This window comes from Carcharhinus amblyrhynchos, chromosome 14 (assembly GCF_965287045.1).
Source record: "Carcharhinus amblyrhynchos chromosome 14, sCarAmb.v2.hapA, whole genome shotgun sequence".
NCBI classification, from domain to species: Eukaryota; Metazoa; Chordata; class Chondrichthyes; order Carcharhiniformes; family Carcharhinidae; genus Carcharhinus; species Carcharhinus amblyrhynchos.
The window spans coordinates 35,723,612-35,743,962 of record NC_137337.1 but is presented as its reverse complement, the minus strand read 5'-3'; the positions used below and the strand labels follow the sequence as shown (position 1 = coordinate 35,743,962).

General features: G+C 38.7%; 1 protein-coding gene across 5 annotated transcripts in view; it reads left to right on the top strand.

Annotated features, from left to right (window-relative positions):
• trim9 (tripartite motif containing 9) overlaps positions 1–20,351 on the top strand; it is a 75,169-nt gene that overhangs the window by 1,682 nt on the left and 53,136 nt on the right. The gene's annotated exons all lie outside the window — the stretch shown is intronic.

Genomic DNA, 20,351 nt, shown 5'->3' with positions numbered 1-20,351 from the left:
GTATCATAAAATGTCTACAGTGCAGAAGGAAGCCATTCAGCCCTTCGAGTCAGCCCATTGATTCCATTTGTGGCTCACATTCAAGATTATGCAGCATTACACACTGAAATGAGCAATGTTTTCTTCCTGCTTGAGTGGTGAGCACGTAAATAAAACGCTCGTTGGGTTTTACAGAAACCCAGTCGAGCACCTATTGGTCAATTTGAAAGGCTTCTGCCTATTGTTTCCCAAATCAACCTCTTCTCATTTCTGAACCTCTTGATGTATAAATTATACAGACATTGATCTACTTGCTTTCATGAGAGCTGCATGCACTGACCAGTTTATGTTGTAAATGACTTGTCACTGCTGCTGCTTTTTGACGCATCTAGCTATAACTTCTACCTATTTGCGTCTCCTAGTGACAGCTTTATTATCAGCTTGATACGCAAACGCTGCAGTTGATTATGTTGCAAGTGGCAGGAATAGATCTCAATGGCCGGAGAGCATCAGGAAAAATAATAGATGCAAATTGGTTCTTACTTTCATTACATTTGACTAAGTTAGTTTTGTTTCAATTATATAAATAGGAAGCTCTTTCAAACTTGCAAAATGGACCACATAAACGGTACAGTGAACCAAGTTGAGAGTGCAGATAAATGAAATCATTCCTCCCCCTCTCTTTCTCTTGTCTAATTTTTAAGCTAAGGAAGCTGCTTTAACATAAGAGGAGGTTTGGTGTACTTTTTTCCCATTTTGAGTATTCCATCATTAACTGCAATTCATGCACAATATGCGCTAGTCTGCACTTTGTTCTATGGTTACCTGACATTCATGATTTTGGAAGAAATATATCACATACCTATAGTTCCACCATCAGACTGAAGCTTTGAACTTGTCAGATTTGAGATGCTTGGTAAAACTGTTTATAGTGTTCGGTTTATTTGATTATCAATGGAGCTTTTCTTTACACTTTTTCTATAAAAAAAAGCATTCTGTTCACCACTTTCCCATTTACCATGAGGTTTAATTTTTTTGTTATTGAAATCTCTAAGTGACACTATTTGCGCAACTTAGCAGATGGTCTCATTTCTATTAGTTGCCATTACCAGCATATGCTTGGAGCACAGCAAAGCAAGTGTGGTTCTGCTCTTCCAACCCCCTCTGCACCTTCTGACCTGTATTGTTCACAGCCATCAGCTGTAAGCTAATAAGAAGAATCTAATTTTCTTCTTTCATTCTTGGCAGCTCTGGAGGTTAGTTTCATTCCATCAGCCTCCTGTTGCTATTCATTTCACACAGTATAGGATAGAAGACAATGGCTCTATAGTACGAGGCAGCTCAGCATGAGCTGGCTTTGATAAATGTTGCCATCTTGAAGCATTTCTTCCAGTTTCAGTACCAGGTATTCCCATTATTTCACATTTGCTTTCTAACTGAATTTAAATATTAATGCATTGTTAAACAATCCTACCATTTGATTATATTTTATTAAATATTCATGTCTTTTTCTGTAAGTTTGTAATAGTTTTAGTGATGCTATTTAATACTTTGTGGGATGTAAGCTTTGCCGTAAGCATCTATTAGTCATCCCTAATTGCCTCGGAGAAGTGGGTGATGAACTGCCACAATCCATCTAGTGTAGATACACTTAGTACTGTTAAGAAAGGAGTTCCTGGATTTTGACTTAGTGACAGTGAATGAACAGTGATAATGTTCCAAGTCAGGATGATGTGTGACATAGAGGGGAATTGGCCTGTGGTGGTGTTTCCATGCATTTGCTGCCCTTTCTCTTTTAGTTGGGAGAGATTGGAGTTTGCAGGGAGCTGTCATTCGTGTCAGGCTTGACTAGTCTATGGGATGGGACAACTCTGTCCAATTTTGTCACAAGCCCTCAGATGTTAGTTCGCAAGGAGGACTTTGCAGGGTCAACTTTGCGTCCTGTTGTCTTTGTGGATGCCGGGTGGTCTGTTGTTTTATTCCTTTTTGACCTTTTGTAGCAGATTGTTCCAATGAATGGCTTGCGAGGCCATTTCTGAGGGCAGTTAAAAGTCAACCATATTGTATGGTCTGGAGTCACATGTTGGCCACATGTTAGCAACAGATTTTCTTCCCTAAAGCACACTAGTGAAGAGATGGATTCTTATGACAATGCAATGGTTTCATGATCACCATTACTGAGACAAATTTTTAATTTCAGGTTCATTAATTAATTGTTTAAATTCTACCAACTACAGTATTGGAATTTGAAATCACATCCCCAGAGCATTAGTCTGGGTCTCTGGACTAGCAATTCAGTAGCAATGCTGCCAATCCATGATACCCATGACAATGAAACTAGCTGTATGTGCAAAAAATTGGAAGCAATTACCTGCCATATTTCTTTAAGCCATCAATCATGTGAATAAAATCTTTTAAACATGCATGCTTCTGATTTGAACATTTTATTTGACTTTAAAATCTGATCTGTTTGATTATTTGTTCTGAATTTAACTTTAATGCTGCTTTGCATGTTGGTAGCTGATGTAATATTTAAAATTATTCTGAATAACATTGATATTTTCAATAATGTCTTTTGAAATTTCAGCGGTCAATATCTGCAACAATAATTGTTTGCTTGTAGTAATTGAAGCTCCTGGGCACCTATGTTTTGGCTTTTCAACCAGTTTTTCTGATGTTTTATACTCGAAAGAAATTAGTTTAGCCTTAATAACTAGACTGAAAACACCAAATTGTGGCTGTGCTAATGGAACAAGACTTCTGCTTGACTTGAGACTGGGGCTTTGACCCATAATCATAAATTGAAGGATCATTGAACAACTGGTGTGTTCAGACTGTATACAAAGAGCCCATGATGTTGCAGATATGCTGGGACAGTGTTGATTAATAGTGCAAGATAAAATAGCTTTGGGCTCCTGTCTCTGTGCCAGGACTTGAGGTTTTAAAAGCAGAGTCGATGTTTTACTGATTTCATTGGCAGAAATGATGCTGTCGGAAAGAAACAGTGATGCAAAAGATGCTCGGTTGCTGAGTAGGGTCATAGGGCAATCAGTCCTCTTGAGTCTTCCCTGATTTACTTATTGCTTTTCTTTTACAGTCAGCCAAAAGACCATTATACTGCCCCTTCTTCATGACCTTCACTCTTGATTGTACAATATATTTTGCATCAGCTCAGCATTCCAAATAATCTGTCTCATAACATAAGCTGTAGTCTTTATACAGCAGATGGTAAACACGCACTCCAAACAGATCTCTTTTTTGAAGATATAACTGTCCAGTTCTATCTTGTCTAATGGCATTTGGTACAGGCTTCAAGATTTGAGCTGATTTGTTGTACAGATATCACGTTTCATCATGCTATAGGATTAATTTAGGCCAAGTGCAATTCCAGTATAAATGCCACAATTTCTGGGGCAGCAGTTCTGTCCTTTTGTCTCTTCCTCGTAACACCTTGGGGATAGATCTGTCATCTTGTAGTAAGCAGTTTTGAAAGCATGTAGCTCTGAATTTGACTGGAATTTTGTCTTTTTTTTTGGTGTTAAGAATTCCAGGCTTTTGAACTTGTTGTTTTGAATTTAACTTGTTAGAAATTATCTGTGCTCTTTCAATTTTTTTGTTGCTGCTTCTACCAAGTTTCCATTCACCAACTCAGCAGCAACAGTGGAGAAGAAAAATAGTCACAGATGTAGGATAGTATCTTTGGAAAATGTTAATAGTTTGTACAAGCATTTATTAATATAAATTTGAAAAATAAATAGCAACATGTAAATAACTGGTGATGACCTTATATTTCTTATTACTTGACCGAAGAGTGATTCTATTGTACAATACAAAATGGATGATAAGCTATTAGGACATTATTTTTAATTTAAATGTGTCTCTTTACCTTTCCTACCAAATGGGGTTAGATATAGGGGAAATCTTGTGAATCAGCATTTAGGATGTTTGAGCTGGGAGAAGTGAAATATGTTTGTTTTGAATTTGAGTTTGGCATTCAAGAGGTGCGACTGCACTGGGGTAACATTGTGCTTCCTTTACCATCTGCCCCCACCGTGGTTACTCTTTTTCAGCTACGTGCACATGATTTCATTTTGTACTTTGGGAGTGCCGACGTATACCAGAATCATTTCATAATACTTTCTATTCTTTCATACATCAAACTTAGGCATCATTTGTATTGCAATTTGTCCACTTTAATATGCATTTCATTAGCTCAAAAGATTATAAAGATGGGCAAGTTGTCTTTGGGATGATTGTAACAGTTGAATGGAGTGTGTTCATACAGTATAACTCATTATGATCAATGTAACGTTACTTTAACTATTTGAATGCTCTTAAACAAGTAACAATCATACCAACATTGCAGAACCTAACCATCTCCCCTTAATGTTTGATGGCATGATGATTGCTGAATTCCCGACTGTCAATATCCCACCAGTTACTATTGACCAGAAACTAAATTGGACTAGCCAAATAAATACTGTGTCTATAACAAAGTCAAAAGCTAGGAATTCTACAGCAAGTAACTCGCATCCTGACTTCACCATCTAGGAGGCACAAGTCGGAAGTGTGATGAAATACTCTGCACTTGACTGGGTGTGGCTAATGATGCGTAAAGCTCAGCAGGATACACGACAAAGCAGCCTGTTTGGCACCCCATCCACTACCTTAGTATTCACTTCCTCCCCCATGGGTGCTCAGTGGAATCTATTTGTACAAGCTACAAGAATGTAGACTCTTGCTGTAGTCAGGGTTCTTTCGCAGCACGTTCCAAACCTGGGATGTCTACCATCTGGAAGAACACGGGCAGCAGATGCATGGAGAAACCACCACCTGCAAGTTCCCCCCAAAATTGCATTGTATCCTATGTTGGAAACATGCTGCCATTCCTTCACTGTCACTGGGTCAAAATCGTGGAACTCTTTCTCACAGCACTGATGTATCTACAGCACATAGATTGCAACAGTTCAAAAAGCTGAATCACTACACCTCGAGGGTAGTTAGTGATGGCCAATGAATACTGGCCTTGCCAATGATGCCTATCTAATTTTATAAAGTGATGTCTCAGTTGGGTGCAGAGCATATAAGGAAATGTTGCTCATTTGACACATACCTTTTGAATTTTGGACAAATTTCAGTCAGCAAGGCTCTAATTGTCCAAGTTCCAGTAGTGACTTGTTAAAACATACAATTCAGAAAAACAAGATTGTTCCATGAGTTGCTTTTGATTAACATTCCTTTCAGCCTTGGCATCTGAGTTTGGTTAATTTTTATGTCCCAATTCTTGATTACTGTAAAATGATACCGATTGCATGTGTAAATTCTAGATGAGGACTTAGGTCATGCTCCAAGATGCACATTAATGGCTACCTGCACGAAGGATAACCACTTTGACAAGGCAGCTGTTAAAAACAGGAGCCTGTGGAACTATATTATAACCATAACTTGTAGGGAAGTGTATAAGAAGGATGACAAAAAGTCTTGGTCAAGTTTATTCTGTTTCTTAAGGGTATACAAAGCATCACAGTGTCTCACAGTGCCAGGGACCTGGATTCAATTCCCGGCTTGAGTCACTGTCTGCGTAGAATCTGCACGCATGGTTTTCCTCTGTGTGCTCCAGTTTCTTCCCACATTCCGAAAGATGTGCTGGTTAGGTGCATTGGCTGTGCTAAATTTCCTTCAGTGAACCCGAGCAGGCGCTGAAGTGTGGCGATTTAGGGGATTTTCACAGTAACTTTATTACAGTGTTAATGTAAGCCTATTTGTGACACTAATGAACTTTTTAAACTTTACAATTTAAAGCCTTTATAATTTGTATTGATTCTAGTTAAGTATTTGGAACTATTTCAGTGTTAACGGTCACAATTATGGAGTTATAACATAATGCAGAGACAAGTAGAGTTAAAACAGATTACTTTACTCACCAAGGAATTGGAAGTGTTTGTTTTCAGATATATTTCCATTGTGATGATTCAAGGGCTTTATAAGAAATTGTATTTTGTAAGTGTTAGAATTGTAAACATTGGGTTGAACCAAGGAGTAACTAGAAAGAACCCTACGTCTGGTGGTTTCCACACGGCTGTAGACCTTTGGTGAAAGCATGTAAAGGATAATCAGAATGTACCTTGAACATCGCAGAAATAATGATGTGGAGATGCTGGTGTTGGATTGGGGTGGGCAGTGAAAGAAGTCTCTCAACACCAGGTTAAAATCCAACAGGTTTATTTGGAATCATAAACTTTTGGAGGACTGCTCCTTCATCAGGTGATTAACTTGCTGTAAAATCATGAAACGTTAATGGTAAGATCTGCTTGCTTGTTCCTGGTTTGCTCTCTGATAATTCTTTAAAGTGGTTGGCTTTCTGGTTAATTGAATACATCCTGTTGCTGGGGGTCTCCTCTAGCTGACGTGGCCATGAAATTAATGCCTCTAAAGGTGAAGTCCACAGCACAGAGTATGTCTACTCAGCAGTGTTGCTTCACTGCTGACCACAAAATTTTAGTTTGTCCTTTTAAGTTTTTGTTTGATTTAATGTATCAAACGGGAGGAAAATCATCGGTGGGTGGTGTGTATTTTTAACAAAGATCAAATTGATTAGCTACCCCTGTCATGGAGCACAGAAATGTATTACAGAATATAAATAGCCATCCGGAACTGCTACTTCCTTTGCTCTCCTAATATTGCTCCCATTAACATAATATTTATCAAGCAACTATTTAATTCCCAATGAAAAGAATTGTGGAAACCCACAATTTCCTATTCCAACCACCATATCTTAATAAAAATCTGGTTAATTTGCTTTGTTTGACCAAACTCTGTAAACTGTTAATTCAGGACCACTGACAGCTCCCTTGCTGCATGAGCTTATTGATCTACACTATTATTATGGCCAGTAATATAACAGTTCAAATGATATCTTGTCAAAAGCTTAAATGTTGCTAACTTTGCACAGCTGATCAGGGCCTTTCATAGTTACCTTGACTATTTTAGTTCAATTTTTTAACCAATTTATTGATGTGGCTCTTATTAGCTTCAGCACTGAGTTGAGGTGATGTTTTCACTCCTATTCTTTAGCCTGTAAACAATATATCTCAAAACCTAATGGACAGACTTTCAATGAAACATGGTATAAAGAGAGTATAACCCAAGGAAGAAATGATTATTTATTAGTGGGCAGGCAGATTCTGATCCTGGATTTTTTTTTAAAGGATCTGTTTCAATTGGGAGATGGGATGAACTGGCCCAATTACAGTATTGTGGGTTGTTTTATTTAGAATGCCCTATGCATTGCCTCAGCTGCTATGGGGGAGTTTGCCACAGCTTTCAGAGCAGAGTTTTCATAGCAGGTTGTTGGATGTGGATTTGCCTGAAGCTACCTCAGTGAAATAGAAGCTTTTCATAAAAAGATTTCTTCTTTCAGCTTTGTATTTAGTTGTGGAGCATCAGCCATGCAAGAAAAAGCCTTGAAGAGTTGCATAATTGTAATAACATTAACATTTGTAGATGAGGAATGTGCTCTACTGAGTGCCCTATTGAGTTGTTTTACTATGAATTACTTTAAAAATCCAATACAATGTATCAAGATCATTTGCTAACTTTTATCTAGTTAGTATAATGCACTAAACAACAGCTTTGACGTGAGCTGCCAACAGATGATTTGTGATGTTGATGCAATTTTGCATCTTTTTAAATGTGTTTTGAAGCATCAAATGATGCTTATAAAAATGCACATCAAGGTATATTTTATGTTCAATTATTTCACCATAAAAGATTCAGCAATGATTAGTTAGGAACACTGTAGACTTTGCTTATAATGGCAAGATTTATATTTGAGAGGAAACATTACACAGCACATTTTATTTGAGAACTGCAATGGTTCAGACAGTTTTTACCAATTGGAATGCTGCATTGATCTGTTTCTGATATCTTCCAATGCCAATTGCCACTTTGCTAAGAAGGAGCCATTCAGAACTCCCCAGTGTTCTGTGGAGAAGAGTTCCCAAGATTTCCGAATGTTGTCTGGTCACCTCTAGGCTAGCCGAACTTCCGATAGAAGGGCCAGTCATCTTTATTGGTAATAATTATTACAATTTGTGTGTTTGATATTGAGTTGTGCATCATCATGAATTATGAGACAAGTCATGATGAGAGAATTGTGTTGACATTAAAACAGAGAATAGGCAATTTGTAAAGGCAAGGATCAGAAGATTGTGTTGAAAGAATATAGTGTTGGTTAATCTATGATATACAATGTCAGTGCTCAGAACAATATCTTAATTCTTTGAAAATCTATGCTACGAGTATTGCATTGCATCCCATCGGTAAATATGACTCCCTGTAACTGGCATTTTTTCATTATGATGTGGAGATGCCAGCGTTGGACTGGGTAAACACAGTAAGAAGTCTCACAACACCAGGTTAAAGTCCAACAGGTTTATTTGGTAGCAAAAGCCACTAGCTTTCGGAGTGCTGGCTGCCTCTTCGTCAAGTGAAGGGACAGCCTGCGCTCCAAAAGCTAGTGGCTTTTGCTACCAAATAAACCTGTTGGACTTTAACTTGGTGTTGTGAGACTTCTTACTATTTTTTGATTAACCAGCACCACCCATTCCCAAGCATGCAGGATAATAAAAATTTGTATTGGATGTTGGCTCTCAGAATTGATGTAATAATTTTTGGACATGTAATCATTGACCTATTATTAAAAGCAAAACCCTGCAAAAAATTTTATTGAGTTGAATCATATATTTTAAAAGTAATTATGCATGAAAAAACACTCTTGCAGCCTTTAATCTGCCTTGAGTGGTGGTTGAAATTCTTAGTGGCTCCCTATCCCTAAAGGAGGATTAAGCAATGATGGAGGTACAATTTGGCACATATCCATTTGCATACAAGCTTTCTCTTTCCAGTGTTGGGTTATCTCTTCATACCCAGAAGGTCAAAAAGATAATCATAATTACTGAAATAATTTATTGATTAACCCTGATGGAAATGGTTAGCGTAAGATATAAATGAGGATAACAATCAATAGTTATGAGCTTTTGTTTGGTTTTGTGACATTTATATTGACAAAACTGAAGGTGGAAACTGAACTAGACATGAAAGCTTAATGCATCTCAATTGGTTTATTCAGTCCTACAGAGCATTGTCTAAAGTCCTCCAACACCTCCCCACAGTCTAATGGTGATAATGGCCTTGTGTGGGGAAATTGAGTGTGAATACCAGCTTTTACCAATAAGTGTTGCAATCAAAAAGGAAGTTTAATGTGTCTTTGCCGTAGGATCCTACTCTAATGTGTTAGTATAAGTTTTGTACTTTGCCAGTATAGCATTCATAAGTGCAACTTGAGCACAGTGCTTTTATTTGACTACCTACTTCACCGTTAGTAACATACCACTTGCAGTTCATTCGTAGGAGTGCAAACCAGGCAGATATTATAATCTGGTTAGGGACCAATAACCTTTTGTTTAAAGACGACAAAGTTTTAAACCTTAGTTACAAACTGAGAGGCAAAAGATTCCAGGGTTTTAACCAACAAATTAACATTACTATGCCATGTCAGAGAAGTAAAACAACCTATAATACCTGTTTTATACATGAGATGAAAACATAGTTGTAGGCCAGTCAGCCCCTCTAGCTTGCTCTGTCGTTCAGTTAGATCATGGCCAATCTCAAGACCATTTTCCTGTGCTAACCGCACAGGATACCACTACTATCTAGAAATCTATAGATCTGTCTCGAACTGAGCTTCCATCCTTTGATAAAAATGCATATCTTAGTCCTAAATGGCTAGCCCCTCATTCTGAGATTGTGTACCCTCATTCTTGAACCCACCCTTTCCAGCCAGGGGAAAAATCCTTTTTCTTTATCTATCAAGAATTTCGTAAATTCAGTGAGACGTATGTAATAGGAAAACGCATCCCGCTGCGCATTAAATGGTGGGTGTGACCAAGACCGAGTCCACCAATTCTTCAGCAATCCACCCAAGTGTCAATGATCACTGAGTCACAATATCTTGTTAAAACTCTTTCCTCCCTTGAGGATTTCAACTTCTCACTTTAAATTCTACTTTCTGAATTCCCTTGAAAACTGCTCCAACTCTCTCAATGACTGCTCACAATGGTGCAGTCTCCTCTTCTGAAATGGTGTTCTACGGATTCACCTAGCTTCACTTCTGCCTCTAATTACCAATTATATGTTTCCAACTCCTTTGCAGACCACCAGATCCACTAAGCTTACACTACTCCCAGGGTTTCCCTGAAGTCCAGTCTGCTGGCTGCACCAAACTACTAATGGCTCCCAGAGCTTCTTTGAGTTCTGCCTGGCACAGAACCAATGACCTTCTGCCTCTTCTTGGCCCCCCGCCCCAACGACTTTGCTCTGAACCCTAACTGCCTGAAGCCTTCCAATAGCTTCCAGTGCTTCTCTGTGAGCTGTGAAACAAGGTTGAAATTGCAACCCTCAGCTGCACTCATTCCAAGAACTTTTCTGGACCCTGTTAATTTAGCCCCTTTTGATATCCAGCCTCTTGCACTTTCCCAGCAAATGCACATAAATTGAAACCAGAGAACCCATCTCCATGACCAGTAGTCTGGTCTACCCTCAAACTGACTTCAAAAATCCAGTTATTCCTCCTATATTTTTTCCAGCTAAGTAGTTCCACCTGCTGTTTATGGTTCTTATCTTTCTAGCAGTTAATCCTTTAAGTCAACATGGCTCCAATGCTAATAGACTCCAAGCTTCTTTGGCTGCATTTATCCCATTTTCTACAGTTAAGATTTAATCTTCCCAGAACTAAAAACTGCCTCTAAAGTGTTAATATGAACTAGATATCTGTCATGGGAGAAAAATACATGCTGTAGCAAAAAAACTAGAGGGTATTGACCATCTCTGGACTTGAGATATTAGCCATTGCTTAATCCTCTCAAAATTTCCAGAAAGCTCAATATGTCAATCACTGGAATCAAATTAAAAACAGCACCTGTGTTTATCTAGAGAGCCAACGTGATCTCTATAGAACCACACAATTGAATTTAACAAATCATAGAATGGTTACAGCACAAAAGCAAGCCATTTGGCCCATTGTGTCCATGCTGGCTCTCTGCAAGAACAATTTGCTTAGTCCCGTTATGATTCAAGTCAGTCACTTAAACCAACACTTTAAGGCATCTTGCACAACATTAAAAATAAATTACATTGTTGAGAGGATAATTCACAGAATGCAATCAACATTTTGGTGTTGAACACAATGAATCTAATTTGATGCATAGGCCATTTAAATAACAAATTTGAAATTAATTCCACTGCTTATGATGGCTTTGTAATAGGTCAAGAGTGTGACGGTGTATGAATAGTAAATAATCACACTTATGAACCACCCTTCACTCTTTGCCTATATCCAAGACCCTGATTGACTTCTTCCAGGATGTCCCTATTCAAATGTCCCGCCCAGACCCCTGACATTTACCTTTTTCTCTGGATCTCGGGACTTAGGTCGACGAAGCTTCTTGCAGTACCTCTTTCAGCCACTGCAACACTGTTCTTGGTGACTGGCTACTCTCAAGATGGGATTTTCTCCAGAGTGAGGGGACAAAGTCGCACCTACTGCCAATCAATGCTCATTAGAGTGTAAAATGACAGCAGGGCTCTGAGTAAGTGGGTTCATGTTCCCTCCCCACTCTAAAAATTCTGGCCCCTCAGTTAATTCTGATAATTAATTGCTACTGCAACAATATGTTGCTTGAAATTCTCTATATGCGGGACTATAAAAACTGGATGATCTGATTGCTCTGAATCATTGTTCATACTTTAGATGTGATGATTTTACTTGTGATGATGCTCTTTGTACGGTTGTCATTAATTTAAGAAAAGATTGGAAGTGAAGAGGTGCAGATTTTTAAATCATTTTGTGCCAAAAAGCCACTTTGCCACCTCTGTTGGAAAGATTGAATGACGCAGCTGCTATGTAGAACTTGAAAATTATAATTGACTTTATGATGCTAAAATACAATTGATGGGTAAGATTTGTATCTTTGTACAAGGGCATAGCTCGTGAAAATTGCAGCATTAGGCTCAAGCCAAGCATCACAGGAAATCAGTGCTGCACAATTTCTAAAGCAGCTGAGGAAAATCCTGACTTTATGATCCCACTCTGCAAAATTGAAGAGATCTGGTGCAATTATTTTAAAACTAAGCAGCTATCTGATTTTCTGTACTCGGTTTCATTTTGAAAGCATTTGACAGATATTGAACTTAGGCTAGAGATTCTGCTGAAGCTGAGCTAAAATTTCATTGATTTATACTTTTTTCTTTTCACCCCCAAGAAAAAATGAACAAAATAATAACCCGTTGCTTTTTCTTTGTGCCTTTGTTGTAAATTTATTGACTGTACTGGCTCTAGAAATAACTAATATGATCATAGGGATGGACAAAAAGGCACATAGACAATAAATTGAATCACTTAGTTATTGTATTACCTTCCCAGAAATATTTTTGGTGTACTGTTTGATTTGTGGTTCTCTACCACAGGCAGACTTCATAGGTTGCTGTGAAATAACATAATTGCTGTATTGAGTGCAGTAGCTTAAAGATTCAGGGGCAGAGATATCTTGTAAAATAAGATTGGCGCTTGTGCATGCAGCAGTGAATGATGGAAAGGTCTACACAGCAAAACAGGAGAATATAGAATAATTTTGCACTAGATAAGATTTTGTTTGTTCAGTATTTCTAATACTACACTGCACATCTAGAAGGAGTCTGATTTTTCACCTATGCGGTTGGAATTTATGGATTTGATTCCGTTACAAACCTATCAGTTCAGGGTAATTGTATGAAATAATAGTAGTATTTTGCGATGTGCAATTTAGATAATGCATGTTGGCTGAAATTTGATATAATTTCTTCTTACAACAAATACATTGCTAACATAATAAAATAAACATTTATATTAAGAACTCTGATCAAATAACAAACTTAATCCCCATATGTCAAGCTTAAGGTGGAACTGGAGATGATTGGAATATCGGTGATACTTTCTCCCCCATCCATGAATTTGAGACAGCAAATTTTCAAGATGAGCTGATGTTTTCTGATGTAACTATTTAATTTTAGTTTTATTTTCCCTCTGTGCTCTGCCAGTTGATAAAGTGTAGCTTTTTAAAGTATTTTAATCAAATCTTGGTTCTCCAATGAAGGTATATTTTCTTAAATTAATCAAGGTGAGAGTTCCAGATATAAAAGTTGTTCACTGGCTTGAGAATTTAGATCAAATTTACAGAATTACTAAAATTTTGAAATGACTGATTGCAGTGAGAGATTTTCACTTTTGCAGAGGTATTCTCAGATGGAAGTACTCCAGTAAACTAATCTATGGTGGCTTTTTTGTACAAGTTGTTTTAGATTCTTTCCATGTAAGCAATGTAGAAATATTTTTGATGAGGAGAATAATAATTTGGAGGTATTCAGACCTGTCTGCCCACGTACTTATTTCCAGAAATTCAAATTTTTTGACACTTGGATCTTTTTAACATTTGGTGTGGTATGAAATTGAATGCAAGAGAACCCTTGTCACTCAAAAAGGAAAATAAGCTAGAAATTAATGTTGCCAGTAACTGTAAGAGAATGTTCAATGCTTTATGACCCTTTTCTGCCTGCCATTTTAAGAAATGTTAAACTGTTTTGAAATAACAGTGATTTCTAATTTCATACATTTTCAAGTTTCAAAAATGGGAAGTGTTTGAAATGTTGAGAAGACCAGTTTTTGCTTGAGAGCTGGGGGTGGGGGTGACTTTTGATGAGGGCTTTGAGATTTCATTTCTATGGTACTAACTCAGCCTTGTACCTGTGAATGCTACCAAAAATCATTACATTTAAACCCTGATGACCAAATAATAAAAAAAACTCTACCTACACATTTTTCCGATTGATTCCAAATAGAACTGGCCAGTGAACTGTGATGCCAGATTGGCAATTTTTGTCTTCTGGGACTCCATTAAAAGATCATTCCTCATTCTTTCAAAGATAGTTCTCTTGCTTTTTTTTTAAACAAAAATCATATGGATCTTTAAATAAAACCTAATTAATTCCACTATACAGGATGGTGTAGTCTATTGTTGCTGGATTTGGGATAATAATCTGGTGACTCGAGTTCAAATCCCACTACAGCAGATGGTGGAAATAGAATTTTTAAAATATCTGGAATTAAAACTCTAAAGATGATCATGAAACCATTCTTTTTTGTTGTAAAAACTCATCTGGTTCACTAATGTCCTTTTGGGGAAGGAAATCTGTCTCCTATGAGTCCAGACCCAAAACAAAGCGGTTGACTCCTGAATGCCCCCTGAAATGGCTGAGCAAGCCACTCTGTTGTATCACATTCACTAGTAAGTCAATGAGGAATTAAATTGGATGGACCATCAGCACTGACTTAGGCATCAGAAACAATAATGGCAAATTCAACTTGCCATGTTAAAGTCCTCCTTACTAACACCTGGGAGGCATGTGCCAAATTGGGACAGCTGCCCCAAAGACAGCAACAGCCTGACGTATTCATACGCTCAGAACCATACCTCAAAGATTACGCTCCAGACACTACTGCCATCATCTCTGGGTATGTCTTTTCCTGCTGCCAGATTCTGCGGAGGTAGCAGCACCGTGGTATTACAATCAAGAGGGAGTTGGCCTGTGAGTCCTCGACATTGATTCTGGACTCCATGAAGTTTCATATCATTAAGTCGACTATGGGCAAAGTAACCTCCTGCTGATCGTCATGTACCACCATCCCCACCCCCAATGCCCTCAGCTGATTAATTAGTGCTCCTGTGTGTTGAACATCACTTGGAGGAAGTACTAAGGGCGAGGGGGGGAAACATAGCTGCTAGACTAGTCTTTGGCAGGTGGTGAGTCACTGTCTAGGCCAGCATTTGTTGCCAATCCCTAATTGCCCTTGAGAAGGTGGTGCTGAGCTGCCTTCTTGAACCACTGCAGTTCCTAAAGTGTAGGTACACCCATGGCGCTGTTACAGAAGGAGTTACTGGATATTGACCCAGTGACAGTGAAGGAACAGTGACATATTTCCAAGTCAGAATAGTGTGCAGCTTTAAGGGGAACTTTCAGGTGGTGATGTTCACAGATATTTGCTGCCCTTGTCCTTCCAGATAGTGGTGGTCTTGGGTTTGGAATGTGCTGCTGAAGGAGCCTTGTGAGTTGCTGCAGTGCACCATGTAGATAGTACACACTGCTGCTGTGTCAGTGTTAGAGGGAGTGGAATTTTGTGGATGGGATGCCAATCAAGTGGGCTGCTTTATCCTGGATGGTATCAAGTTTCTTGTAATATTGGAGTTGCACTGATACAGGCAAGTGACAAGTATTCCATCACACTCCTGACTTGTGCCTTGTGGATGGTGGATAGACTTTGGGAGTCAGGAGGTGCATTACTCGCTGCAGAATTCCTAGCCTTTGGCCTGTTCTTATAGCCATAATATTTATATGGCTTATCCAGTTCAGTTTCTGGTCAATGGTAATCCCCAGGATGTTGATAGTGGGAGATTCAGTGCTGGTAATAGTCCTGGGCTGATGGCTAGATTCTGTCTTGTGTGGCACAAGTTTTACTTGCCATTTGTCAGCCCATGATCAGGTATTGTCCAGGTCTTGTTGCATTTGAACATGAACTGCTTTAATATCTGAGGAGTCATGAATGGTGCTGAAGATTGCACAATCATCGATAAACATCCCCACATCTGATTTTATGATGGGAGGAAGGTCATTAATGATGCAGCTGAAGATGGTTGAGCTCAGGATACACCCTGAGGAATTCCTGCAGTGATATCCTGAAATGAAAATGATTGACCTCCAACAATTTTAGCCATTTTCCTTTGTGCCAAGTATGACTCCAACCAGCAGAGACCTTCCCCCTGATTCCCATTGACTCCAATTTTACTAGGTTTCCTTGATGTCACACTCTGTCAAATGTGGCCCTGATATCAAGAGCTGTCACTTCACCTCTGCAGTTCAGTTCTTTTGTCCATGTTTGAACCAAGGCTGGAATGAGGTCAGGGGCAAAGTGATCCTGAATTAACCCAAACTGAGCATCAACGAGCAGGCTATTGCCTGATCCCTGATTGATGATCCCTTCCATCACTTTACTGATGATCGAAATTAGACTCATGTATGGTAATTGGCCGGGTTGGATTTGTCCTGTTTTTTTATGTGCAGGACATACTTGGGAAATTTCCCACATTGCTGGAAAGATGCCATTGTTATACTGGAACAGCTTTGCTAGGGCTGTGGAGCACAAGTCTTCAGTACTATTGCCAGAATGTTGTCTGGGACCATGGTGTAGATATACTCATAGGGTGAGAGTTCCAGGATTTTGACTCAGTGATAGTTGGGCAACAGAAATATAGTTCTATTCAGGCTTGGATGGGAACTTCCACCTGGTGTTGTTCACATGTATCTGTTGCCCTTGTCCTACTTGATAGTAGTGGTCATGAGCTTAGAAGAAGCTGTTTAGGGAGCCTTTGCATCTTGTAGATGGTACACATTGCTGCTACAATGTGTTGATGGTGGAAGAAATGAATGTTTGTGGCTGGACTGCTTTGTCCTGCATGGTGTCAAGCTTCTTGAGTGCTGTTGGAGCTGCATTCATCCAGCTACGTGGAAAGTATTCCATCACGCTCCTAATTTGTGCTTTGTGGATGATAGACAGACTTTAGGGAGACTACAGGTGAGATATTTTCTGCAGGATTTTGAGCTTCTGACCTGCTCTTGTAGCCATGGTATTTATATGATAGTGCAGTTGAGTTTCTGGTCAATGGTAACTCACAGAATGATGATAGTGGGGATTCAGTGATAGTAATACCATTGAATGTCAAGAGGCAATGTTTAAATTCTCACTTGTTGGAGATCGTCATTGCCTGCCACTTGTGTGGCATGAATATTACTTGCCACTAGTCAAGTTAAACCTGGATCTTGTCATAAAGTGTGTCGGATGCTGGATTTTGTGGATTGTTTTTCATATTTGATGCCTCACCTAACTCTTCCCACTCTGGGCAGAAGTTATTTAGAGGTCATGGGTTCTATTTAAGATCTAACTTATTCTTTGTGGTTAAACCTTGAATACAAGTTTCTTGGTCAGGCAGCCTACTGCAATTCATAAGTCTGGGAAATCAGCTTGTTCTCTTCCCGAGTTGGTTGATAGTCAAGTTGTGAAGGGAGACAAGACAATCTAAAGGAAGCCTTAGATGGACTAGCAATAGCCAGGTTTTTTTTTGGGTGGCGGGGAGCAGGAGGTACAAATTTCAGTAAATTATTTTTGGCAGTAAGTAGCCTCAAATTTGTACCTTAGTTCCATTTAGGGTCCTAAACTGCACTTCTATCTTCTAACCATCTGTAAACTTGACTACATCAATAACTCTGCTTGTATCCTAACTTGCACTATGCCCTGTTCACTTTTTATCCTGTTACTTACATTGACCTACATTGATCTCAGCTCTGATGGCCTTAATTTATTCAATTACAAAAAAATCTTGTCTTGGCCTTTTTCTTAGCTGGCCCTGCAACCCTTCACTTGTGCTCCCAACTCTGACCTTAAATATCTCTTGTTTGCTTTACTGTGTCATTGGCAGCCACGCCATTAGCAGCCAAGGCCCTAAGGCCTGAAATTGCATCTCTCAGTCTCTCTCCTTCATTCTCCCTCTTCTCCTTTCAAAATTTACCTCTGACCAATTTCCTCCTGTGGCTTGGTGACACATTTTATTTGATATTGCAAAGCACCTCGGGGCAGCTTGCTAAACTAAATACACTAGGGTTTGGACTTTCAAGTTAGGATCATAGGGCAGACACTTACCAATGAGCTCAAATTATGTTCTAAGATATAGCAAGGGCTGTGTTGTCAGTTTCATTTTAGCACCAGCTGTAGGGGATTTCCAGAAACAGTGAAGTTGTTGAGCAGACTGAGTAACCAAACAGATTGGAAATTCTCTTGGATATCAAATCAGAAAGACCAAAGCACTGATTAACAGTGACTTTGTAACTATTTTATAGAGAAATAAAGATTGGGGCACGCACATGGAATTAAGGTGGGAGCTGAAATCTCTTGAGATTTATAAAAACAAAAGATCAAATTTTTTAAATGTTTTCCAAAAAAAAGGCTAGATTTTACAAGATGCTGCAGTCCCTGACTCCCACAGCTTGAAGTCAGCCAGGAGCTACTGTCTAGGTGGGATTTTCCAGTCCTTTCCACAGGCAGGGTCTTCCAGTTCCAATGAAGGTGACCCCCCCCCCGCGCGCCCGGCCCCCCCCAAACTTCAGAGCCAGAATGTATTTCGGTGGCACCCGGTGGCGAGCCACCTCCATTGTGGGAAACAGCAGAGGAGCTGGAAAATCCTGGCCACTGTCTCCCTCCTTTTCTTATTCTTGTCTCTATTTCTCATTCTCACTCACCTCATGCTTGCTCACACGAAAGCATACACTCATCTCCCACAAACAGCAGGGAATATCGGGTTTCTGCTCAATACTACCTCTGTGATACCACATAGATCAGTAACTTGCTTTCAGTTAGCCATGGGCATATATAGTTGAATATGGAAAAAAGAACATCAGACTTTGTATTAATTTGAAATCAGTGCTTTGATGGCATTGCTATACTTCATAACTTTACCGCATATGCATTTGCTGTCTTGCTGTATCTACATTTTATTTCTGTAGGTGGTATTTTCAGCCATTATATAAAATTCCTCTGAACATAAGATAGGATAGTCTATTTTTCTCCAAATAATGATCCACTACAAGAATGGGCAAATCTTTAATCTGATTTCAATTACTGGTGGTTTTTCTTCACGGTTAGTATCCTTTCTTTCAATTGGAGAGTTTGTAACTGAAAATTCTTACTTTCTATACAACTGGATACAAAAGCAAAATTAAGCATTTTCACAGCATTGTACTATCCTGCACAGCTCAAAGGCACATTTATTGCCTTTCTTGTTTTGGGGCTAAAGTACTTGAGGAAGCTCCAACATTTTGAGTCTAAAACTGTGATCATTTCGAACAGGAGACATAACATTATTATTATTGATTTTTGGGCACAACTGTATTTTGGATATTGTAGAGAAGTTGTACAATGATATCTCCCTGGTTAACATTTTAGCACTTTATTTCAGGCATGTGAAACAGTGGGCTAGTATGTGTTATCTAGCATAATATGGAATTAATATAGATATTGCAAAGAACAGATGGCACTTTCACTGATTTTACTTTTAGGCATATAGGTGACTGAAATGTACTTGCATATTTGCTTCCATTTCTGCAGTCTGGATCCCTCTGTCTTTATTGATATTGTCATACCTGATTAATCATTTACTGAATTACTTCATTTGTAAGAGATTTATTAAAGCCTCAGAAGCAATCTATTGGTGCTTTTTGACATACTTATCCATCTAATGAGATATCTGAAGTGCTTGTAAATTGTCTGCAGGCAATGCGTAAATGACCTTCAGATGCATGTTTAGGACCATCTTCCCAGGAGAGCATTGTAAAAAAAAAATTAGTTGGTTTCCTATGATTTGTACAAGTGTAGGGAAAGCCCTAGATTTCTGATGCAAAATTCGGTAGCTTGGCATTAGATTAACAAAAAATGAAAAGGATAAATGATTAATAGCTGTAGCAGTGAGATTTATGCAAATTGTGTTGTTAATTTGAATCGTGGATACACAAGGTGCAAGTAGTTTTGTCTTTAATTATCGGCAGCAAGGTTGAAGGATTACAAATTCTTTTCTCGATCAAATTGAAATTCGTACCAGTTTTTCAAGTCGGTGTCCATGACCACAAAATATGAAGTCTACGTTTATATGTTACAGAATATACGCTATTTGATTTATACACTAACAAAATGTGTAACCCAGTATATGCTGTGAAACTCAACAGTTCTTATTGTCAAAGATTATACTGATTTATATTTTGTATGTTAACTGAACTGTGCTCAAAATTGCCATCTCAATTTTAAAAATCACAGCTCCATATCTGTCAGTTTAAGACTCTATGGCTGGAATTTTACTGCCATGCCTGTCCCAATTCCGGGGTGGGCGAGGCTTGCAGAACAAAATTCTCCATTGGCTTCAGGCAGGATTTTGAGCCTCGCCTGAACGCGGCTGTAAAATCCCGGCACGTTTCCTTGAAATAAGCTGGAGAAGCTGAATATTTGCATAATTCTTATACACCATCTAACCATAGACAAGTTGGCATATTATCCTTTAAATTACATTAAGTACTTGTGTATCAGCCTTTTTTAAACTCTAACAAAAGTGTTGAAGTGATCAGTCGCTGGAAAAATTCACACTCAACTGACAGTATTTTACTTTGGATGTTATCATGTAGAAAAC